The following is a 26,338-nucleotide window of genomic DNA, read 5'->3' on the forward strand; positions in this document are numbered from 1 at the left end:
TCCTGGGATAAACCCCCCTTGATCATGGTGTATGATCCTTTTAATGTGTTTTTGGATTCTGTTTGCTAGTACTTTGTTGGGGAGTTTTGCGTCTATGTTCATCAGTGATATTGGCCTGTAGTTTTCTTTCTCTGTGATATCTTTGTCTGGTTTTGGTATCAGGGTGATGGTGGCCTCGTAGAATGAGCTTTGGAGTGTTCCTCCCTCTGCTATATTTTGGAAGAGTTTGAGAAGCATAGGTGTTAACTCTTCTCTAAATGTTTGATAGAATTCTCCTGTGAAGCCATCTGGTCCGGGGCCTTTGTTTGTTCAAAGAATTTGAATCACAGTTAGTTTCAATTTCAGTGCTTGTGATTGGTCTGTTCATATTTTCTATTTCTTCCTGGTTCAGTCTCGGAATGTTGTGCTTTTCTAAGAATTTTTCCATTTCTTCCAGGTTGTCCATTTTATTGGCGTATAGTTGCTTGTAGTAACCTCTCATGATCCTTTATATTTCTTCAGTGTCAGTTGTTACTTCTCCTTTTTCATTTCTAATTCTATTGGTTTGAGTCTTCTACCTTTTTTTTCTTGATGAGTGTGGCTAATGGTTTATCAATTTTGTTTATCTTCTCAAAGAACCAGCTTTTAGTTTTATTGATATTTGCTATTGTTTCCTTCATTTCATTTTCATTTATTTCTCATCTGATCTTTATGATTTCTTTCCTTCTGCTAACTTTGGGGTTTTTTTTGTTCTTTCTCTGACTGCTTTAGGTTAAGGTTAGGTTGTTAATTTGAGATGTTTCTTGTTTCTTGAGGTAGGATTGTGTTTCTGTAAACTTCCCCTTAGAACTGCTTTTGCTGCATCCCATAGGTTTTGGGTCATCGTGTTTTCATTGTCATATGTTTCTAGGTATTTTTTGATTTCTTCTTTGAATTCTTCAGTGATCTCTTGGTTAATTAGCAGTGTATTGTTTAGCCTCCATGTGTTTGTAGTTTTTACAGATTTTTTCCCTCTAATTCATATCTAGTCTCATAGCACTGTGGTCGGAAAAGATACTTGATAAGATTTCAATTTTCATAAATTTATCAAGGCTTGATTTGTGACCCAATATATGATCTATCATGGAGAATGTTCCATGAGCACTTGAATTAACGTATCCTGGTGTTTTTGAATGGAATGTCTTATAAATATCAATTAAGTTCATCTTGTTTAATGTATCATATGAAGTTGTGTTTCCTTATTTATTTTCATTTTGGATGATCTCTCCATTGATGTAAGTGGGGTGTTAAAATCCCCTACTATGATTGTGTTACTGTCAGTTTCCCCTTTTATGGCTGTTAGCATTTGCCTTATGTATTGAGGTGCTCCTATGTTGGGTGCATAATATTTACAATTGTTTTGTCTTCTTGGATTGATTCCTTGATCATTATGTAGCGTCCTCTTTGTCTCTTATAATAGTCTTTATTTTAAGGTCTATTTTGTCTGATACGAGAATTGCTACTCCAGCTTTCTTTTGATTTCCATTTGCATGGAATATCTTTTTCCATCCCCTCACTTTCAGTCTTTATGTGTCCCTAGGTCTGAAGTGGGTCTCTTGTAGACAGCATATATATGCGTCCTGTTTTTGTATCCATTCAGCCAGTCTATGTCTTTTGGTTGGAGCATTTAATCCATTTACATTTAAGGTAGTTATCGATATGTATGCTCCTATTACCATTTTCTTAATCTTTTGGGTTTGTTATTGTAGGTGTTTTCCTTCTTTTGTGTTTCCTGCCTAGAGAAGTTCTTTACCATTTGTTGTAAAGCTGGTTTGGTGGTGCTGAATTCTCTTAGCTTTTGCTTGTTTGTAAAGGTTCTAATTTCTCCATCAGGTCTGAATGAGATCCTTGCTGGGTAGAGTAATCTTGGTTTTAGGTTTTTCCCTTTCATCACTTTAAATATATTGTGCCACTCCCTTCTGGCTTGCAGAGTTTCTGGTGAAAGATCAGCTGTTAACCTTATGGGGATTCCCTGGGATGTTTTCTGTTTTTTTTTCCTTGTGGCTTTTAATATTTTTCTTTATATTTAATATTTGATAGTTTAATTAATATGTGTCTTGGCGTGTTTCTCCTTGGATTTATCCTGTATGGGGTTCTCTGTGCTTTCTGGACTTTATTGACTGTTTCCTTTCCCATATTAGGGAAGTTTTCAACTATAATGGCTTCAAATATTTTCTCAGTCCCTTTCTTTTTCTCTTCTTCTACTGGTTTCCCTGTAATTCGAATGTTGGTGTGATTAATGTTGTCCCATAGGTCTCTGAGACTGTCCTCAATTCTTCATTCTTTTTTCTTTATTCTGCTCTGCAGTAGTTATTTCCACTATTTTATCTTCCAGGTCACTTATTCATTTGTCTCCCTCAGTTATTCTACTATTGATTCCTTGTAGAGAATTTGTAATTTCATTTATTGTGTTTTTCATCATTATTTGTTTGCTCTTTAGTTCTTCTAGGTCCTTGTTAAAAGTTTCTTGTATTTTCTCCATTCTATTGCCAAGATTTTGGATCATCTTTACTATCATTACTCTGATTTCTTTTTTCAGGTAGACTGCCTATTTCCTCTTCATTTGTTTGGGCTGGTGGGTTTTTATCTCGCTGCTTCTTCTGCTGTGTGTTTCTCTGTCTTCTCATTTTGCTTAACTTACTGTGTTTGGGGTCTCCTTTTTGAAGGCTGCAGGTTCGTAGTTCCCGTTGTTTTTGGTGTCTTCCCCTAGTGGCTAAGGTTGGTTCAGTGGGTTGTGTAGGCTTCCTGATGGAGGGGACTGGTGCCTGTGTTCTGGTGGATGATACTGGATCTTGTCTTTTTGTTGGGCAGGACTGCATCTGGTGGTGTGTTTTGGGTTGTCTGTGACTTTATTATGATTTTAGGCAGCCTCTCTGCTAATGGGTGGTATTTTGTTCTTGTCTTGCTAGTTGTTTGGCATAGGGTGTCCAGCACTGTAGCTTCCTGGTCCTTGAGTGGAGCTGGGTCTTAGCGTTGAGATGGAGATCTCTGGGAGAGCTTTCGCCTTTTTGAAATTACTTGTAGCCAGGAGGTCTCTGGTGGGCCAAAGTCCTGAATTTGGTTCTCCCTCCTCAGATGCACAGGCCTGACATCTGGCTGGAGCATGAAGACCCTGTTAGCCACACAGCTCAGAAGAAAGGCAAGAAAAAAAGAAAGAAAGAAAGAAAAATAAAATAAAATAAAGTTATTAAGATAAAAAATTATTAAAAATAAAAAATTAGAAAAGGAAAAAAAGAAAGAACAGAGCAACCAAACCAAAATACAAATCCACGAATTATAAGAAGTGCTGAAAACTATACTAAATAAAACAAAGCAAAACAAAACAAAAAACCCATAAAAACAGACAGAAAGAACCCTAGGACAAATGGTAAAAGCAAAGCTATACAGACAGACTCACACAAAGAAGCATATACATACCCACTCACAAAAAGAGAAAAAGGAAAAAAATAATTTATGTAGATATAAAAATATAAAAAGGAAGATAGCAACCAAATCAATAAACAAATATACCAATGATAGTAAACTCTAAATAGTGAACTAAGATAAATGTAAAACCAGAAACAAGTTGGATGTAGAAAGGAAACCCGAAGCCTACAGTTGCAACCAAAGTCCACTGCCTCAATTTTGGGATGTTTCATTGTCTATTCAGGTATTCCATAGATGCAGGTTACATCAGGTTGATTGTGGAGATTTAATCTGCTGTTCCTGACGCTGCTGGGAGAGATTTCCCGTTCTCTTCTTTGTTCGCACAACTCCTGGTGTTCAGCTTTGGATTTGGCCCTGCCTCTGTGTGTAGGTTGCCTGAGGGCATCTGTTCTTTGTGCAGACAGGACGGGGTTAAAGGAGCAGCTGATTAAGGGGCTCTGGCTCACTCAGGCTGGAGGGATGGAGGAGTACGGAATGCAGGGCAAGCTTGTGGTGGCAGAGGACGGTGTGACTTTGCAACAGCTTGAGGTGTGACATGTGTTCTCCTGGTGAAGGTGTCCCTGGATCATGGGTCCCTGGCAGTGGCGTGCTGCACAGGCTCCCGGGAGGGGAAGTGTGGATAGTGACCTGTGCTCGCACACAGGCTTCTTGGTGGCTGCAGCAGCAGCCTTAGCTTTTCATGCCTGTCTCTGGTGTCTGCGGTGATAGTCAAGGCTCACGTCCATCTCTGAAGCTCGTTAGGTGGTGCTCTGAATCTCTTCTCCTCGCGCACCCCGAAAAAATGGTCTCTTCCCTCTTAGGCAGTTCCAGACTTTTTCCTGGCTAGCTGTGGTGCACTAGCCGCCTTCAGGCTGTGTTCACGCAGCCAACCCCAGTCCTCTCCCTGGGATCTGACCTCTGAAGCTCGAGCCTCAGCTCCCAGCCCCCGCCCACCCCGGTGGATGAGCAGACAAACCTTTCAGGCTGGTTAGTGCTGGTCGGCACCGATCCTCTGTGCGGGAGTCTCTCCACTTTGCCCTCTGCACCCCTGTTGCTGCGCTCTCCTCTGTGGCTCTGAAGCTTCCCCCCTCATCGCCCACTCCCCCGTCTCCACCAGTGAAGGGGCTTCCTAGTGTGTGGAAATTTTTCCTCCTTCACAGCTCCCTCTCAGAGGTGCAGGTCCCATCCCTATTGTTTTGTCTGTGTTTTTTCTTTTTTCTTTTGCCATACCGAGGTACATGGGGAGTTTCTTGCCTTTTGGGAAGTCTGAGGTCTTCTGCCAGTAGGTGTTCTTCAGGAGTTTTTCCACATGTAGATGTATTTCTGATGTATTTGTGGGAGGAAGGTAATCTCCATGTCTTACTCCTCCCCCATCTTGAAGCAAGGCTGGGGCTTTGTTTTTAAAGCTATACAGTGTGCATTTTCTGTACCCCACCGAGGCCTCCCTCATCCCAGGAGCTTCCTCCTCCCCCCAGGAGACAGTGATTCTCCTGGCTTTTGTTTTGCCAAAGTCTGTGCTTCAGAAGGGAATGTGCTGAGCTTCAAGAGAAGGGAAGAAGGTGGAGGCAAGTGCGTGGCATCCAAGAGCCTCAAGATTTTGAAACTGTCAGAGGAGAAAGAGGATTTTAGAACATCCCTGAAGACCAGGAGAGAAAGAAAAGTTCTTAGGTTCATGGTAGTAGGCACCAGTGTGTGGCCCTGGAAGGTACTGCAGGGAGGAGGGAGGACCTCAGAAGAATGGCTCCTTGGGGCACCAAAATAGGCTGGACCTGGTACTCTGGACACTCAGCCTTGGGCCATGAGCCCAGGAAAGAGGAGATGCTCACCTTTGTGAGATTTCATGGGCTTGGACAATGATCATATTAGCGATAGACCATGGACCATAGAGCCATTCCTGAATGATGCACACACACTAGGCCAGGTCCCTGGGAACTTTGCCAACTCTGGGTGAGGAAACTATGCCACAATAGTGACTATAGTTGAATTTCCTACCAACCCAATGAGATGGGGTCTCAGAAAAGAGTCAATTTTATTTCAGGAGATAAAAGTAATGTAAAATTTCTTATGTTCCATTTTATGGAATAAATTCATACCTGCTACACATGGGTACCTCATCTAGGACTACTGAGAATGCCAGTATAGCACATATCTGTACCACAGATGGATTGATGACTGCCATAGCACTGGGACTGATGAGTTTTGAGGAAGTGGCTGTTTCTCTATTGGAAAAGTGGTGGGCAGAGATGAGTGTGAACTCTTAGAAGTCACTGCTGATTTGGAGAACACCATACACTAGTGATGAAACTGAGTTTGAAAGAGTACTATAGAATGCTTTAAACTTTGGGTTGATACCCGGTAGCTTATACAATGTTTGGAAGGAAGATAATACAAGTGTAGCTTTGTTAGGTTACACTGACAGTGTTAATTTCTCTGAAATTCCCCAGAGGATACGGAGACATTTGAGACTCACAGAAGGAGAAATTTAAGGCCCTATCTCTGCTTTTATTTTTTAAAAACAAACAAAATTTAATCTCTTTCTAGGATAGAAAGGCATCAGAGACTGATATCACCAGAGTCCCCAGTAAAAAAACTATTTCCCAAGGATTATGACGGGTAGAGAACAGATGTCCAGGGATGATTTTACTGGCAGTCTTTCTAGCCAGGGCACTTGTGGTCTTAGAAGAGAGACTGCCAGAGAGAGGAAGAGGTCTGCACCTTATTTGATGAGGCCGCTAACAAGAGGTGGGCTGAGTATGCATATGACAGCTACCCCATGCTATGCTCTTTAATGGAAGAGGTTATAACCTCAGGCTCCAAGTTCCATCATCTGGGTCCAGAGAAGTCCAAATGAGTATGGATCACCACCCCCAGGTTTGGCCCAGAGCCTAGGACAGGGTGATGATTTAAAAGATGTAGAATGCATGGTTGGACATTCTATTGGAAAGACTTACTTATTCATGTAATAAAAATATTTATTGGGCACCTATATCCTGTTAAATGCTCATCTAGATTTTGGGGCTATAACAGTGCAAAAGAGGCAAAAATGTTCCTGCCCTCATGAAGTGTGGCAAATCGTATTTTCCAAAAATGACTCAATATTGTCAAGATAGCAGTTCTCCCCAACTTGATCTGTAGATTCAATGCAATCCCATTGAATTCAGTCCAATCAAAATCCCAACAAGTTATTTTATGGATATTGACAAACTGATTCTCAAGTTTATATGGAAGTTTATATGGAAGTTTATATGGAAAGGCAGAAGACTCAGAATAGACAACACAATACTGAAGAAGAAGAACAAAGTCGGAGAACTGGTTCTACGACTTTAGCTGTTAGTAATCAAGACAGCGTGGTATTCATGAAAAAATAGACAAAGAGCTCAATCGAAAAAATCGAGAGCCCAGATGTAGACCCACAAAAGTACAGTTAACTGATCTTTGACAAAAGAGCAAAGGCAATTCAATGGAGAAAGAGTTGTCTTTTCAACAAATGGTGCTGGAACAACTAAACATTCACATACAAAAAATTGAATGTAGACACTGACCTTATACCTTACACATAAGTTTATTAGAAATGGATCATAGACATGCAACTCAACAACAACAAAACAAACAACATAATCAAAAAATGGACAGAATAATTAAATAGACATTTCTCCAAAGAAGACATACAGATGGCCAACAGGCATATGAAAAGATGCTCAACATCATTAATTATTAGAGAGATGCAAATCAAAACCAAATGAGGTACCACCTCACACTGGTCAGAATGGCCATCATCAAAAAGTCTACAAATAACAAATGCTGGAGAGGGTGTGAAGAAAAGGGAACCCTCCTACACTGTTGGTGGGAATGTAAGTTGGTGCAACCGCTATGGAAAACAGTATGGAAGTTCCTCAAAAAACTAAAAATAGAGTTACCATATGATCTAGCAATCCCACTCCTGGGCATATATCTGGACAAAACTATAATTTGAAAAGATACATGCACCCCTATGTTCATAGCAGCACTGTTCACAACAACCAAGACATGGAAATAACCTAAATGTCCATTGACAGATGAATGGATAAATAAGATGTGGTACATACATACAATGGAATACTACTCAGCTATAAAAAGAACAAAATAATGCCATTTGCAGCAACATAGAAGGAACTAGAGATTATCATACTAAATGAAGTAAGTCAGAAAGAGAAAGACAAATATATGATATCACTTATATGTGGAATCTAAAATATGACACAAATGAACTTTTATGAAACAGAAACAGACTCACAGACATAGAGAACAGACTTGTGGAAGGGGGAGAGGGGTTGGGAAAGGGATGGACTGGGAGTTTGGGGTTAGTATATGCAAACTATTACGTATAGAATGGATAAACAACAAGGTCCTACTGTGTAGCACAGGGGACTATATTCAATATCCTGAGATAACCCATAATGGAAAAGAATATAATAATTAAAAAAGAATGTATATGTATTTATAACTGAGTCACTTTGCTGTATACCAGAAATTAACACAACATTGTAAATCAACTATATTTCAATAAAAATTTTTTTTAATTGATCATAGGCCTAAATATAAAATGCAAAAACATAAAACTTCTAGAAGATAACATAGGACACATCTAGGTGGCCTTGGGTTTGGTGATAAGTTTTTAATACAATACCAAAAGTATAATCCATGAAATAAAAAATTGCTAAACTGAAGTTTACTAAAATTTAAAACTCCCTCTCTGTGGAAGACACTGTTAGCAGAATAAAAAGTAAATTAAAGATTGAAAAAATATCTGCACACATACCTAATAGCACACATATCTAATAGCAACTTGAATGCAAAGTAAACAAAGAAGTCTTTAAACTCAACAGTAAGAAAACAGATAACTGGGTAAAAGGTCTGAACAGACACCTCACTAAAGAAGATATACATATGGCAAATATGTGAAAAGATGCTCAATGTCAGATGTCATCAGGGAATTAAAAATTAAAACAATAATGTGGTATCACTACACACCTGTTAGAATGGATGAAATCCAAAAAACTGACAGCACTGAATGCTAATGAGGATGTGGAACAGTAGGAACTCTCATTTATTGCTGATGAAAAGATAAAATGATACAGCCACTTTGGAAGACAGTTTGGCAGTTTCTTACAAAGCTAAACATAGTCTTACCGTGTGGTTCAGCAATTGCACTCCTAGATATTGACCCAAATGAGCTGAAATCTTATGTTCACATGAAAACCTACAAGTGAATATTTATAGCAGCTTTATTCATAATTACTACAAACTGGAAGCAACCAAGATGTCCTTCAAAAGGTGAATGGATAAACAAATTGTACATTCGTACAACAAAATATTATTTGGTGATAAAAAGAAATGAGCTATCAGGCAGACCACGAAAAGACATGGAGGAAACTTAAATGCATTTTGCTGAGTGACGGAATCAATACGCATGAAATAGCTACATGCTGTATGATTCCTACAATATGACATTCTGGAAAAGTCACCACGTTGTAAGGCAGTCCCAGCTACATGGAGACGTTATATGATGGTGTTCCAGACAGTACTCCCAGCTAATGTCCCAGATGACAGCATCAACTACTAGACATATGAGTAATTCTTAAGGTAATTTTAACCCCCTGATGTCAAGGTACCCTCAGCCTTCTAATCTTATAGCTGAGGACGCAGATGTGAGCAGAGGCAAACCATCCCCACATTCATTGCCTTTGTCTGAAATCCTGACACACAGAATCCATGAGCATAATAAATGCCTGTTTTGTGCCACTAAATGGTGGGATAATCTGTAATGAATGACTGGAACATTATATCTCATATTCTGGCTACCATTTCAATGGTAGAAAATTAATTCTTACATGGTGCTTGTCAAGGAAGACTCAGAAATAAAAATATTTAGAATAGAGGTTTACCTGCAAAGAAGTTCAAGATAGTGAGGACTGTCTCTCCAAATTATAAAAAAAACTAACAAACTGAATTTCTGTGTTAGTTTCCTAAATTATCAGAAACTTAGTGGCTTAAAACAATGTCAATTTATTATCTTGAGTTCTGGGGTCAGAAGTCCAAAATGGGTCTCAGTAGGCTAACATTAAAGTCTCAGCAAGTCTACATTCCTTCTGAAGGCTCTAGAGGAGAAACTATTTTATTGTTTTTTTCTAGCTTCCCAAGGCAGCCCACATTCCTTGGCATGGATGCATTCTTCCTTCTTCATTGGGCCAAGTCCTCATGCTGCTGTCTCTGAGTCTCCCTTTTATACTTCCCTCTTCCACTTATAAGGGCTCTTGTGATTTAATTGGAACCAACCACAAAATCCAGGATAATCTTCCCATTTCAAGGTCAGCTAATTAGCAAACTTAATTCCATCTGCAAACTTAATTCTCCTTTGCTCTATGTCTTCACGTATCACAGATTCTGGGGATTAAGACATAGATATCTTTGGGGACCAATTCTGCCTACCAAAGTTTCAAACTAGCTTTACAATCAGTGGATGGGTAGGTATTGATTCTCTATTTAAATGTAACAAAAACATTCAATTTTTAAAACAAATTGTGATGGGCGATGAAAAGTGGATACCGTACAATAATGTGGAACAGAAGAGTTTGTGAGGTACCACCACCAACCACACCAAAGGCTGGTGTTCATGTTGTGTATATGGTGGGATTGGAAGGGACTCCTCTATTATGAGCTCCTTACAGAAAACCAAACGATTAATTGCAATAAGTACTGCTCCCAATTAGACCAACTGAAAGCAGCACTCGATGAAAAGCGTCCAGAATTAGTCAACAGAAAATGCATAATCTTCCATCAGGATAATGCAAGACCGCATGTTTCTTTGATGACCAGGCAAAAACTGTTACAGCTTGGCTGGGAAGTTCTGATTCATCTGCTGTATTCGCCAGACATTTACCTTCGGATTTCTGTTTATTTTGGTTTTTACAAAATTCTCTTAAAGGAAAAAATTTCTGTTCCCTGGAAGACTGTAAAAGTCACCTTGAACAGTTCTTTGCTCAAAAAGGTAAAAAGTTTTGGGAAGATGGAATTATGAAGTTGCCTGAAAAATGGCAGAAGGTAGTGGAATAAAAGGGTGAATATGTTGTTCAATAAAGTTCTTGGTGAAAGTGAAAATTATGCCTTTTATTTTTACTTAAAAACCAAAGGAAGTTTTCTGCCAACCCAATATTTCCATTCCTTAAGGTGGTTGAGAGTATGTTTTCACACACTTTTTTATCCATCTACAAACTTTGCATGTGGTAGGTTCTCAATAAATGTTGATTGATTGACCCCCCCTCCCCGCCCCCAAAAAGTACAAGTAGGGAAAGTAAGCATATTCACATACAAATTATATTGTTCTGTGGAAAAAGAATAATTAAAATGACATGCAGAGCAATCTGAAATCCATATGGGATGCTGAAACCTGCCCTTCTTGTTCTTGTTTATCTCAGTGAACTCTTAGGGTAACTTTGTGAAGTAGGTGGGATGGATCTGTTATCCATATTTTACAGATGGGAAAGGAAGTTGCAGGGAAGGTGCATGACCTCTCTACAGTCACCCAGGGATCACTATAGAGCCATCCTTGAACTCTGTCTCATGTTTCCAAATCTAATGCTTTTCTCTTGTATACTCTGATGCCCAAGAATCCGCTTGGTCTCTTCCTGTAAAGGTGGATTTCCTGCACGTGTGAAAATCTTACATTTGCTTTTGTTTTCCCCTTTTCATCCTTTCCTGGCCTAAGGGATTTCTATTTTCCCTACTCTGTTCTATGATTTCATTTCCAGCCTGTTCTTCATATGGAACTTGATATTTTGGGGCATTGTCAGGGACCAGCCAAGAAAAGCCAGCACAGAGCAGCTGTGTGAGTGTTTTATCTTTCTCTCCTCTATTACTTGTAGACGCTCTAGATTTTATGCTTTTATACCATTGTGTTTGGACTGGCAACAGCTGATGAAGTCTGAACTTATTCTTAAGTGATGATCAAACTTCCAAGTGTCTTTTAGGATTGTCAAGGGGCAGAGAGAGCCAAAGTCACCAACAGCCCCCTCATTTGAGCATTCACTAACATAACCATCCATCTAGCTTTTTTTTTTTTTTTTTCGGTACGTGGGCCTCTCACTCTTGTGGCCTCTCCTGCTGCGGAGCACAGGCTCCAGACACGCAGGCTCAGCGGCCATGGCTCACGGGCCCAGCCGCTCCACGGCATGTGGGATCTTCCCAGACCGGGGCACGAACCCGTGTCCCCTGCATCGGCAGGCGGACTCTCAACCACTGCGCCACCAGGGAAGCCCATCTAGCTATTTAAAAATATTTATTGGACATATTTGGAGAAGTGGAATTGTTCAAGATTACTCAGCCAGTTAGCAGCAGAGGTGGAATTAGGAGAATAAAGAAAGAGATGGAATTAGAACGCAGTCAACTTCCCCAGCTACACTCATCACCATCACCAAACCATTAATAGAATGTCATGGCAAGATGGTGTGGTCAGGTTGTGAGGACTGCTCATCTCCATCAGTCCTCAGATACCATTTTCTAAACATTTTCAAATTCAGGGATTTGTTGACATTGGGAGATATCAATGTACAGAGCAAAAGACAAAGCTTGGGGTAAGATTGGGGTTTGAATCCCAGCTCTACCAGATATTAGCTGTGTGCAAGTAAGTTAAATAATTCTGAATATTACTCTCTTCTTTGTCTAATGAGAATAAGATAACTATCTTTCTAAGACATTTGTGAGGAATAAATGATATGGTTCACATGAAAACCTATGAAAGTATGTGACACATAGCAAGTGCTCAGTAAATACCTGCTTCCTCCCTCCTAACTGTCTGCAGTGCATTCATCTCCTCCTCAGCTCTGTCCCTGAGGAAGGAGACACTGAGGGTAGGTCAGGCATACCTGGTAACTGAAATTGTAGTCTTGGTTCTGCTGTTGCCCTGGATTAAGATGCAGTCTAATACTGTACATTTTTAACATCCATAAAAATGTGGGTAGTCAAGCCTACTCCTCCTAATAACCTCATGAGGTTTGGTAAATGTGCTGAGCTCCTAGGCCTGAAAAATCTGTAGAATGATTTAAAAAAAAAAAAAGGAGGCTCGGCTTCTAATATCACTATGCCAGTGTGTAGAAAATAAGCAACCAGAGCAACTTGCCAGTGATTGAGAACTGTAAATATTTCGGTCCAAAACAAATTTATAATTGGTCAGAAAGCATTTGATTAATAGCCCCAGGGATTGAAATCCTTTATCAATGTAGTTACTATCGTTAATAGACATGTATTAAAAAACAACTATGCTCTAGGCAGGCTACAAATGAGAATATTTAAACACAGCCCAGATCTACAATGAAAGGATATCGAAAAACAAGCCAAGCATGCATAAATGAGAAATGTACTAAGGGGAGAGGGGGGGTGGGATTAGACTAGGGTGAATCAGGATACCCCCTGAGCACTGCATATGCCATGGAACTCAAAGTCTGAGAAAAAAGATGGGGGAACTGGTCCAAAAGAAAACAGGGAAAATGATAAAACAAGCTTTGAAGGATGATTAAATGCTTTGGGTTGATTCCCCTACAGAAGAAAAGTTTCAGGTTTATAAGACTCCAGCTGTCCATTGTACACATGCACATCCATCCAACTCTCAAATGATTTCCCTCTCTTCCCCTCTGCCCTTGTTGTGATCAATTTCCAGTTTTACCACACTGCAGGTCCTCTGAGGACAAGAATCATGTTTGTCTTTGAATGTCAATCCACTAGTGCTTGTACAGAGTAAGGTGCCTACCTCATATTTATTGGACTATTGAGTTATTAGAAGGGAGGATGGATGTAGAGTGGTGAGGCCACAGCTTGCTCAGAGGAATGAGAAAGAACGGTTTTTTGTCACTACTCAAAAAAGTGTCCTGACACATTAGTGGTAAGGGTATTTGTTTAAATGCTGCAGTGGACATCTGTTAGTTGCTTTCCTAGCATGTGCTGCTGCCTCCCTCATCTTTCTAATAGCACAGAGTTTCCTTCTGTGCTGAGGTGGGGATTACCTCACCTTCAGCCAATTAGTGTAATCTCATCTTCCTTGATTGGGTGTTGTTCTAAGGCCAGATGATAACCCAGGCCTAAGCTAATACTCAGTGCATGGGCATACCTTGGCCAATCTGATTCTTTCAGGTTGGTCCAAATCAAAGTGAAGATTGTTAGTCTGCTCCAAGTTTTGGAGAAGAGAAGTTTCATGTCTCTCTCTTCCCTCTGGATGATGTAGAACATGAATATTGTGTTGGAATAACTGTAATCACTTTGCTTCAGTCAGAGATGAAGCAAGTACATGAATAAGGGTGAAACCTGAGAAATGGAACACAATTCTGAATCAAATGGCCCTGAAGACAGCTCTACATTGTGGTTCTCTGTATGAATCAATACATTTCCTTCATGTTTAAGTCAATTTGACTTGGATTTTTAGTAATATTCATAACATAATGCATACTAGGTGATGCACCTGTAATTCTGCCATCAAAGTTGGAATCTGAGAGGCAGTGGCATGGTGGTTAGGAATTCAGGTCTGGCTCCACCACTCCATCACCACCTCTGACACTGGACATGTTATTTGCACTTTCTGAGACTCAGTATTTCTCATATGTAGAATAGAGTAAGGATAATAGGCTTGTGAGGATTAAATGAGGTAACGCATATACACTGCTAAGCATATGAGACTTCAGAGGAAAGTAGCACAACAGTACTGACATAAACTACACAACTTTGGACAGTCCTACCTGGGATTTTGAGTATAAAAAGACATGTCCTGAGTTATAATTGAACTTCCTTGTCACATTTCTCTTACTTAAGCTCACACACCTAAAGTTCTTTGTGTCTACTTCCTAGAAGGTCAAGTCAACTCAAATGGTTAATTATTAATAACACTGTCCATTTTATTATGCTTTATTCATTGTATTTGAGTTAGGGTTCTCCAGAGAAACAGAACTAGTGAATGGGATGAGAGATGGAGATATACAGATCTCTCTCTCTCGCTCGGTGTTGCTCTATTTATCTATCTATCTATCTATCTATCTATCTATTTATATATTTATCTATTTATCTGTTATAAGGAATTGGATAACACAATTATGGAGGCTGAAAAGCCCCAAGATCTGTAATCAGCAAGCTGGAGTCCCAGGAAAGCTGGTGGTATAAGTTCCAGTCCAGGTCGAAGGCCGGAGAACCTGGATTGCTGATGGTATATGTTCCAGTCCAAGGGCGGGAGAAAACTGATGTCCAACTCAAGCCAGCAGGAGGCTGAGGTTCCCTCTTACTCAGCCTCTTTGTTCTATTCAGACCTTCAGCTGACTGGATGAGGTCCACCCACGTTAGGGAGGGCAACCTGTTTTACTCAGCATATTATTTCAAATATTAGTCTCATCCAGAAACTCCATCACAGACACACCCAGAATAGTGTATGACCAAATATGTGGGTACCTTGTGGTGCAGTCAAGTTATACATAAAACTAACCATGATAGTCAGTAATCCAAAAACGTTTATTGAATACCTCCTGTATGCTAGGTGGTGTTCTAGGCACTGGGGATATGGGAGTATAAGGGTGAGAAAGAAAGAGAGAGAGGGAGGGAGGGAGAGAGGAAAGAAGGAAGGAAGGAAGGAAGGGAGGGAGGAAGGGAAGAAGGAGAGAGAAGAGAAGCGAAGAGAAGAGAGAGAGAGGAAGGAGGGAAGGAAGGAAGGAGAGAAGGGAGGGAGAAAAGAAGAAATGGAGAAAGAAAGGAAGGAAATCCCTATTCTCATGAAGGTGTTTTTTCTGAAAGTTTCTTCATACTTTAGTAAGTTCTTTCTCTTTATTATCTCATTTAATCCTCATAATAAACCTGTGAGGTGGTTTTGACAAGTATTGTATCTTCACTGTACAAAGGAGGAGATAGAGACACAGAGAGATTATTTTGTTGACTTGGCCAAGGTCACAGAGCTCCTAAGCAGTAGAAACAAGACTAGAATTGAAATCTCCTGAAACCAATGTAATGCTGTTTTCACTATACTGGATTTTTATATACCTGTTTACCCACAGAGAGCTGCAAAGTTGAGAAGAGTCCATTTACAGAATTAGCTATCTCTATTCTACAGTCTGTTTAGGGACAGACAGTGCTATCTGAAGTGTCAAATCATGTGTAATGACTATTACTACTCTTTTGCCGACACACCCTAGCAGCCTTTCTTGCCTTTGTCCAGTGGACAGATGCATTTGAGAAACACACTTGGGTTGGCATCAGTTGACCACTTAATTCTCAACTGAAGATGAGCTCTTGCTTCGTTTAATGGCTCTTAAAATGTTGACATACATGGGGGCACAAAACAGCACTCTTTCTTGTTTTTCCCTCCTAAAACCACAATAAATTATTTAAGGAAGTTTTAATGAAATGCATCTGTCACTTATTAAGATGGATGGCTGGAAGGCAGCTTTCCATTACTGGAAATGGCAGAATCAAATTAGGAAATAACAGTCCTCAGCATCTTCTCCAACTGGCGTTAGCATAATGTGTTGGGGAAAATGCCACCTCAGCAGAAAACTGCTATTGTGTGGGCCAAAGTTCTTTCCCCAAAAGGGTTGTGTTTACCAGTGGGGTTCCTCTTCCCCTTGGTAACTGAAATGGCTAAGCTTGAGAGGGAAGCTTCCTTGCCTAGGACAACTTGCCTTGGCATTTGGAGGTTGGGGCCTCTATTTCACAGCACCCATTCAACAAATACTAGATATCTACCATGTGACCAGCACTCTTTTGACCTTGGGGGTTCCCAGTGAGAGCAAAACTATGTTCCTGTTTCACCTTGCTACTACGCATGATGGGGACACAGTAAATAAAGTTCAGAAAGTGTTTCATGCTATCAAGGTAATAAAGCCAAGCCACAAAGTAAAGAGTAGGTGGAGGAGGGGTTTATTAGAGAGAATAAGATCTCTTTCACAAGTCATGAAACCAAGGCCCTTATTTCAGGATAACCACTGTATTTTTTCTCCAGAGGGAAACTGTGCAGTTAGCATTTTGTTATTATTGTTGATGTTGTTAAAAAGGATTTTTGAGATCGTTTAATTCATCTTCCGTCTAAATAAAGGAGTCCCTTTTTCAACAACCTAATAAATGATAGTGGACTAGTCACCTTTTCCTAAATATATCTAGACTCAACTCATATTTTCACAGGAAGAAAAATCAACTGAAAATATTTGTTAATCCATATAGTCTTTCAGCCGACAGTTATAGGCCTCTGTTACGCACTAGGCACTAAGGAGGAAGCAGTGAACAAGGAGCAGGACATCAGCACGCCATTCATTTTCATACCACTTTATCCTTATGAAGAACGGTCATGCATGATTTTAACCTCTCAACCATCCTGCAAAGTAGGCAGAACAAGTATAATCAAGATATGGAAATTTATTATTGTCCTCAGTGCTATTCTCTAAATGTTTCTGGCTTTCTGTTTTCTGAGCACAACCCTTTTAAGTAGTTGTGTTGGTGTGACATGCTCTGGCCAGTGAAATATGAGGATATCATGTCACCAATGGACAGAGGTTCTTAGGGGACCTTTCCCTTCCCACTTTTGTGGTGATCAGGATGCTTGTGTGCCCAACACTGAGAAACCATGGTGAACAAAGATCCCTCCTGCCCCACACTGGATCTGTAGTGTGAGCAAGAAATTAAACTTTTGTCATATTAAGCTGCTGAATTTTGTGGTGTTATAACTGCCCCCTGACCTGGCCACAACTAATAAAAGGTTTCATCTGATCACCTTTCCTCACTGGGAGGTTACTCTCTTGTGGAGCAACTTAGCATCTCAGAGAGAGTCCATTCCACTGCTAGAAGTTCTAAGTGTTGGGAAGTTCTTCCATCAAAATTGAAATGAAATCTGCTTTCTCATCATCCCCCCTGGCTCCTCACTCTTCCCTCTGGAATATCAGTGGAGAAACCTACACCTCCTTCTACATGGCTGCTCTTCATATAGTATGACAGGTGTCATGGCTTCCCTCAGAGCTTTGTTCTCCAGGAGAAATGTGACTGATACCCTCAAACTGGTTCTTCAATGACGTGGTTCCCAGATGCCTCATTATTCTTGTTTCCAGTCTCTAGATAACACTGTAACTTACCGTTGTAGCTTTTAAATGGGGAGATCATACTTTCAGGTGTTTTATGATCACATCTACTACAATGAAACCTATTTTTTATGCTCAGGTACTGAAGCTAAAAAAATTATTAAAATATTTAGTAATCTTTTTTTTTTTTTTTGTGGTACGTGGGCCTCTCACTGTTGTGGCCTCTCCCATTGCGGAGCACAGGCTCTGGACATGCAGGCTCGGCGGCCATGGCTCACAGGCCCAGCCGCTCCGCGGCATGTGGGATCTTCCCAGACCAGGGCACAAACCCGTGTCCCCTGCATCGGCAGGCGGACTCTCAACCACTGCCCCATCAGGGAAGCCCAAGATTTAGTAATCTTTTAAGGCAAAATCAATCATATACTTTCTGCTTAAAACCCTTCAAAGGCCAGCATTGTGTTTAGGGTAAAGCACTTGCAAGACTGTAGGTGATCTGACCTCAGCCTCCTTTTTCAGTTTTACCTTTACTGTGTTGGTCTTTTGCCTGTTTGCCCTCAGATCTGTTCCTTTTCCTCCTCTACATTACAATGGGGCTGAAAGAATGCATTCCAGGGCTCTCCTTTCCGCTGGATTCCACCTAGGTTTGGCCTACCAAAAGGCATTGGTGGGGGATGAGGGTGGGGAGGGTATTTCTACTCCCCAACCGCTGTTCCAGGTCAGGTGGTGTCTCCAGAAATGGCTGCATTTTCTCTTTCTCCTTCTGGCTCCAGTTCCCACCAGGCTGTTGTGACCTCTGTAGCCCTACTCCTGACAGGCAGTCATCATTGTGCTGTGGCCTCTGCCAGCTAGCTCCAGCTCTGGGCTCTGGTAACCCTCCTCTGGCTTCCTGTTGTCACTGATCACTGAGCTGCTTCCTCATCCTCTCTTTATCTTCTCAACTCTTCTATCACAGTTGTAAAAAAAATTCCCTCTATTAAATTTACTGTATTTGAAATACCTAGAGAGGTTTCTGTTTTCCAGCATTCTGCTCTCAGCCACAGTGAATATTTTTCAGTTCTTGGGATAAGCCATGTTCTTTCTTGCATGTCTGAAACAGTTTTCTCTTTTCCCTCCCAAACATGACTAACTTCTATTTATTTTTCAGTTCTCAGTATAGGTACCTCCCCAGAGGTTCCCTTAGCACTGTATGCTCACTTTTATCAGTGTGTTCATTTACTGTTGAACTGACCATTACCCTTTGGAATTATGAGCTCATGGCCGGCAAAAGCCATGCCTACCTTATTTATTGTATTCCCAGAACCTAGTGTCTGGCTCCTAGAAGGTGTTCAGTGAATAACGGAAGAATAAATGAATTAGTAATATATGTAAAACATGGTTTTAAACTCAGCATTGTGTATTTTGAAAAGTGAAGTGAGTGCCTTGGTAGCTATCAATGATGTCTGGAACTTTGAAGGTGATGAGGAGTGTTTTGGTGAGGCCTTGTATTGTGGCTTTACTTTGTACAGAGACATGTATGACATTGATTTATATTTTGGATGTCTGTGAGGCATGAAATTTCTTGAGTTTTTTACTGCAAAGGAGATAACCTTGGATGAGGAATTGTTGTTGCCAGATGTTGTACCAGATGATCATGCCATTGGCATTGGCCCAAGATGCTGTAAAAATGTGCAGAGGGCACAGATTGTTGGCCAGGGCATCCTCTAGTGCTAAGGTGACCACATGAGGTTTGGCCAGGGTGCTGACCTTGGGTCCTACCCTTGACTAGGGATGTACTGGTTAGGGGTACAGCAGCTCTCCAGTGGGCTTTATCATGTATGATGCTGCCACTACCACCCATAAGTATATAGACTTCCCTTTCTGGTCACTCAGTTGGTTCCGAGGGGCTCTCCAGGTAGCCAGCGAGCGGGTCTGGGAGAGGGATGATCACCTCTGGTGCCATTGCATCTAGCTAGGTATTGAGGACAGGGGAAGCTATCTCCTCTTGTAGGTCCAGGTATTCCAGTGGGCCCAGATTTGGCCCTAACCTGTCAGTACTATTTCCATTTCAATAAGGAGGCCTCTGTGACCATGCTGAGCCTGTAGGATGCTGCTTTTGTGACCCAAGACATAATGGGCAGCTGGGTAAAGATTGGTCTCATAAAGCTGAGTAAAGTCTGGGCTCAGGGTCTGTGAGAGCTTCTACGCATCTCTAGAGGAACCCAATATGTGGCCAGCAGTTGCTGCTTTAATATTGTATAGTATGAAGCTGAAGAGTTTATTGCACTGAAAGTTCATGAGCAATTTATGGCCATCATGGGTGGTCCAGAAACTTCAGGAGGGGGTTGCTAATGCCTGTACAGTGAAGGAGTCTTCAGAGGACTAATGGGATTGCCTGTTGCATTGCAATTTGGACAGATTTTAGAGACTTTTGTTGTAGGGAGCCCCATTCAAAGTGGGCTGATTTGTGAGTAACAACATAAATGGGATTTAGTAAAATTTGTAAGTGAGGAATATATTGCCTCTAAATTTGAACAGATCCAGCAAGTGTTGGGCCTGCCTTAAATCAGAGGGTGCAAATAAGGTGAGGAGTTGATTCCTTTACCAAGTAATGCTCAGAAATGTTATTGAAATTGTAGAGCCTTGAATCTTATGGGGAACAATGACTCAGCCCTAACTGAAAAAGTCTATGACAAATGTTTGTATCTCCGGTGTGAATGTATCCTTTGAATCTCCTCAAAGGAGGATGTAGTCAGTGTGATATCATACTTGTGTTCCTGGAGAAAATGCAATGCAGTTAAGATCTTGCCTGCGAAGAATGAGTGTGATGGCAGGGCTGTTGAAACACCCCATGGGGAGGCAAGTGAAAGTATATTGTGTTCCTTCAAAGGGGAAGGCATATTTCAGTTGAAAGGCTGTCAAAATGAGCAGTGAAGAGAACATGTTAGCCAAATCTATAACAGCATAATACTTTGCAGTTGCTGATTGAGTGGAGTCAGTAATATCAATGATATTAGATATGGGAACCTTAATTGAGGGAATTATGGTATTAAGGTTAGGGTAAACCACTGTTAGGTATCATTTATTTCCATCAAGTTTGGGCACTGGACAAATTGGGTTATTAAAGAGGGAGACAGTAGAAACAATGACCCCTTCCTTCAGTAAGTCTTGCATAATGGCTTTTAATTCCTGTGGATCGTGTTTTAAAATATATTGAGCTATATTAACTGCTTTAACCAGGTTAAAGGGAGGTGTGGTGAAGGCCTATGGGATCCCATTTTGTGAAACCAGCTATAAGTGCCAAAGACGTTGTTTAATTCAAACTTATTGCTTATTGAGTCGGGGTATCCATGCCCACTATGGGATATTTTAGGGAAATTAGTGCTATGACCTTGGGGAATTCAGGTAAGACAAATAATGCTAATGGTTATTAAGATGAGGCATTGCTGTTTGCCCTATATTTTAATGTCCCATAACTCCCCTAAGAACATAGGTAGGACGTTGTTTCAATTTTGTGGGACCCCAGGTATAATTGTAACTTGACCCCAATATTGACTAAGGCCATGAAGATTTGCCAGTTGTGGGGAGGCCAATGAACCACTAGAGAGATATAAGGGAAAATTGTCCCTGGGTGGTGGCTTGTACCTCTGGGAGATGCTGAGTACCTAGTAGCAGGTTTGTGGCAGTTGCCACTGCCTAAAATCAGGATATTGGGTTGTGGGCCCTTGGGATGTCAGGGGCATGAGAGTCATGAAGGTCTGGAGGCAACTTGCTATATATCTGGTGTGGCCTGGCATTGGGTGCCTTGTAGCTTCTGCATAGTTTGCTGTAATAAAGCTTGTAACTCTTCAGGGGTTGTGCCCAAGATTAAATGATTGGGAGACCCAGATTTCAGAGTCTCCAATATTAGGCCTTTTGATGAGGTTGTTGGTTTTGGGGAGGCTGATTGCCTGGAGGTCCTTGGTGAGGCAACAAATAACTCTACGCCATCTAATGCTTTCTTAATGAGGCAGCCTGGCTAAAAGGCGGAAGCAAGTCTTTTCGATTCTTTGGGGATGACCTTCTTTAAAAAAAATTGTCTGGTACAGCATCAAAAGGCCCTGTTCTGGAGTAGTAAACACTTCTGATTGATTGGGATGTTTCTCAAAATAGTAATAAATACATTGCATCATGCCAGTTTTCCCCAATAACTATTATTCTTCCTTCAAGTTTTTCCAACTATTGAAGGCATGAACATTTACAGTGGTGGCAGTGGGATGGGTTCATTTCCATGTTGTGAGCACCCAGTAGATGAGAGGAAAGACAGGGAGATGAGCTCTAGAATGCTGTGGGACAGTGCATATTATGGTCCCATTTCAATAGATCAAATGGGTTGCTCAATAAATTATTAATTTTGGGATCATGAGGTATGCCTGCCAACTAACAAATCTCAACAAGTGTTAACATTAATTCTGAACTGTGTTATAGAGGTGCAATAGCCAACTGGTTCCCTTTTCATCTTTCCATTGAATAAATTCTTATAGTCAGTTTTGAATTTCCAGTAGGGCAAATCACAGACCTCTGTTATAGTTTCTTTTTCCTCCACCCGAATAAAAGAGTTTTGAGTAGTTATAAGGAACACTTCGGGGGAGGTCTTGCCCTGTCCTACCTTTAAGTTTCTCCATTTGGGGAATTCCAGTCAGCGTTATAAGGGTCAGGAATTTCACGCCCCACATAACCTCACCCACAAATACCATCTGTTTTGTTGACTGTGGCGCCTGTGCTCCACGGTGGAGTTGGAATGGCCGCTGAGCATGCTGATAGGTGGTGGCACACAGAGTCTTCGGTGTTCACTTTTTCAGTTTTCCAGTACATTTATAGTTTCCTCTGGCCCCTTTGGGGAATTGGGATGACACATACTGGTACATTTTCATTAGTATCTGTGCCTCACAGATTTCCCCTCTCCAGTGCTGAGGATCACGATCTTTTTTGTGACAGAAGCAAAGCAGCAACAGCAGAGAAGCAGTTTCAGCTGCCCAGAGACCCGGTGAGCCGAGTGCCCTGTGGAGCTTGTACCTTAGCATGCCACATACTTAGTTGTTCTTTCTCGTCTGAGCAACCACCAATGGCACAGTTGTATGTTTGTCCCTGAGTGTTCTCTAGAGAGTCATTCTCTGAGCCTGGAGTTGGTCAGGCTCAGCTTATGGTAAAATCAAGACACATGGTTCACTCTGAGACACAAAGATAGATCTGGGCCATGACACACCACCCAGAGTGACTTTAAGGAAGGCACCAATCCCATTTAGGGACTCCTGTACCTAACTGCCAATTATCAAAGTTTTTGATTTAGGTCAGTTAGATCTATAACAGAGTCTCAGTCGGACTCAGCCCGTGCAGCACAAACTAGCTCAGCTCAGAGTGTAAGCTCGTCAGCAGGCCGCAGCACAGCTCAAAGGGCATACGGGCCAGCAGGCAGCAGCTCCAAATGCATACTTCCTAACAGGCAGCAGAGCTGGTTAGCAATCCAAAAATAGGAGCACAAACACCCCTAGGTGGTCGTGGTCATTGCCTAGACCATCATGCTTACGATGCCTGTTGTCTTGTGGTTGCCTTGGAGGTTGGGATCAGTCCCTCACCCCAAATTTGCTTGGATGTCGAGACTGATGATGGCACACATGCACCAAGAAAGCATGAAAAAAAGTTCATTTCTCATATATTGGGGCTTTCTGGAGAGAGCAGTTCATGCATCCAAGCCATTTTGAAATGGCTTGAGTGAAACAAGGGGATAGCGGCTTTGGTTTTTACTGTGGTTAGGAGGGCAGGGGCAGAGTGAGTATTCCCATGCATATCCAGGGTTTGTGTGGTTTGGAGTTCTCTGCTGATGCCCAAGGAGAGAGCACCAGGGCTTTCTTACCAGCTTGTCAAATGTGGGGCAAGAGGGAAAGAGATGGGGTGGAGCCTGTCAAATATAAAAAATGGAATCAGACTCTTTAATACACTGATACAAAATGTTTTACAAAATTCTGATTTTGGCTTAAAAACTCAAATTGTATCATTAGCAACAAGTTTTGTCAGGTGTTTTCTAAGAGTGACAGTCTCACTTTGCTTTTGACAAAGTATCTGCTAAATACACAAGTCTGAATAATCATAGTTTGTTAGTCATCCTTTCAAGTAAAAGTGTTCCATGGAAAGAGTAGTTAATGCAGCCTGCAACTCAATTGCACAAGGGCTTTTACTCAGGACAGCCACAGAACTTGGGTATACAACAGAAGTGCTTTATGTTTACTTCCCATTTTCTTACACAGACTATTAAGAGACATTTACTTAGGTATCAAGATTTAATGAAATTAAGCCTGTTTACTGCTTCATTAAGGAAATTGGTAGAGAAAGTGCAATTTTCTCTTGACATGAGTGCATGGCTGTGAAGAGCATCATGTCATGACTACTGGTACAGTTGGTGGTGTGGCCTTGGTTCATGCTAAGATGCCAGCAGTCTTACCTAATGTTGCCTCTGTACCATCAGTGAAAATGTCAACTCAGTGAAAAGAGCAAGTAATGTCTTAGTATTATTATGAAAGTAGTTTTGAACTCATAGCTCCCCAAAGTACCCCAGGTACCACCCTGCCCCCTTACAGATGTTTGCATCTCACAGCTTGAAAACTGCTGGACAAGATCAAAATCAAGTGGCAAGGAAGTATACTTTTCCCTCCCTGAGGTCATAGTACGAGGTTGCTACTACAAGGGGGCTGAAGAATGGGACCAATAATTCAACGTACCAGGATGGGTGTCTTATCAATCTCAGCTTGTGTTTAACTGAACTCACTCTCTTAATTTGCATTTTGTTCCAGGCTCTGTTTAGAGGAATCAATAATAAACAATGAATAAGATGTTCCCAGATGAGTAGAGGTTGGACACACTGCAATAAATGATCATAAAGCACTTATAAATAGGTCCTTTGATAGAAGTACATACTTTGTGATAAGGTAGCACAGTAACTAAATCTTCACATTGGGTTCAGAAAAGATTTAACTAAGGATGTGATGTTTAGGCCAAGTCTTAAAGGATAGTAGAAGTAGTTCAGGTAGGGAAAGAAGGATAGGAGCTTTCGACTGAGGAAATGACATGTGTAATGACAAGAAGGTGACAAAGAGTGAAATCTGCTGACATTTCTTCAAAACCAGCTCCAACTCTGGGCTTCTATGACTGTCTCAGCGACCCCTTTATTAATCACCGCAGATTACAACTTGAGGCTTATTCTCATCTCTGCCTTCTCCTCTTTATCTGTTCGTTCATTGGTTCATTCATTCATTTGTTCATTTACTCATTCATCAAAAGCATATAAGCACCTGTTAGATATTTTTACAGAGTTGCATCTTATCCAGGTTGGAGCTCAAAAGTCTGAAGTGGAGAAAGTAGGAAATTACTTGGAGTCCATAGTTAACTTCTGAAAATTCCTTAGATCACCCATCAAGAACAGTATATATAATTTTATGAAGACACCAAGAGGGGGTTCATGTAAAAAAGGACCTTTACATATTAGACTTACAGAGCCCTTCTGTGAGATGCTTACACTATGAGAGGCACATGGTAGCTGAGTCCTAGTGAAGGAATCAGATTCATAGATTCTGGTTCATGCTCATTCCCTGAAACATGACCACTGAGAGGAGTAGCAGGCAGATGAACATGATGTTTTTCATTGTTCCTCCCTCTTTCTCATGCATGCACATACACACTCCCATAGTTGAATTTATATAGATAACTGCATGTACAATGAGACTGCCTTCTATTTTGTCTCTGGTTATGTTGGCACTTACCATTTCTTTTCTGCCACCTCTGTCACCACTCTGCTCAGAGCTGCTGGTTTGCTGTTATGGTCCTGGGTAGCTGGCCTTCTGCATGCTTCCATCCATTCTCTGCATTAGAGTCAAAGCCTATATGATACCCTATTGCCAGCTGAACACTCAGCACAGACAAGTTTGTACCATGTAATTTTTAATCTCTCTGACTTCTTTTTTCTTTCTTTTTTTTTTTTTTTGCGGTACGCGGGCCTCTCACTGTTGGGGCCTCTCCCGTTGCAGAGCACAGGCTCTGGACGCGCAGGCCCAGCGGCCATGGCTCACGGGCCCAGCCGCTCCGCGGCATGTGGGATCTTCCCGGGCTGGGGCACGAACCTGTGTCCCCTGCATCGGCAGGCAGACTCTCAACCACTGCGCCACCAGGGAAGCCCTATCTGACTTCTTTATTCATTGAGAATGTGAGGTCTTTGAGGGTAAAGATCATCTCTTTTACTCTCTGTATCCTCAGACTCTCTACTTAGTGGGACCTTCATGAATTCTGGTCTTTTTTGATGATGGTAAAGGTTACATTGAAGTATACATTGTGCCCATTGCATGCAAGTTGATGCCACTTGGGGTTTTTTTCCTCCTATATCCACTCAGCTCCTCCCGCCCTCTGCCTTAAGGTAATCAATGAGCTGACAATGTTTACTCATTTGTGAGCTCTGCTTCTAGGAGACCTAAAGCTGTCAATCACTTATCTTTTGCAGGTCTGTTTTTCAAACCTGATTCTCTTAAAGTCCCTAAAGCAAATACAACCAGTTCTTAAGCATTTACAAGGTTGTTCTGCATAAGAGCAATCACCCTGCTGAGTGAGTTCTTCCTTTTGCCTGGAGGGGCTGTGTGTCTAATGGAGCACCACATACAACAGGGGGGCTCTTCCATGTGCCTCGTCCAGGTGTGTGAAAGAGCAGGGGACCCCCATTCATGCAACACTGCACAGAGTGGAAGTTTAATAAATGTTCCTTATTATTTGTGCCCAACTTCTTTCTAAGAAGAATTCAAGGTAGATTACAAAGAAAAATAAGTTAATCATAATAAATAAAAGAGGCAAAGAAA

This window comes from Lagenorhynchus albirostris, chromosome 13 (assembly GCF_949774975.1).
Source record: "Lagenorhynchus albirostris chromosome 13, mLagAlb1.1, whole genome shotgun sequence".
NCBI classification, from domain to species: Eukaryota; Metazoa; Chordata; class Mammalia; order Artiodactyla; family Delphinidae; genus Lagenorhynchus; species Lagenorhynchus albirostris.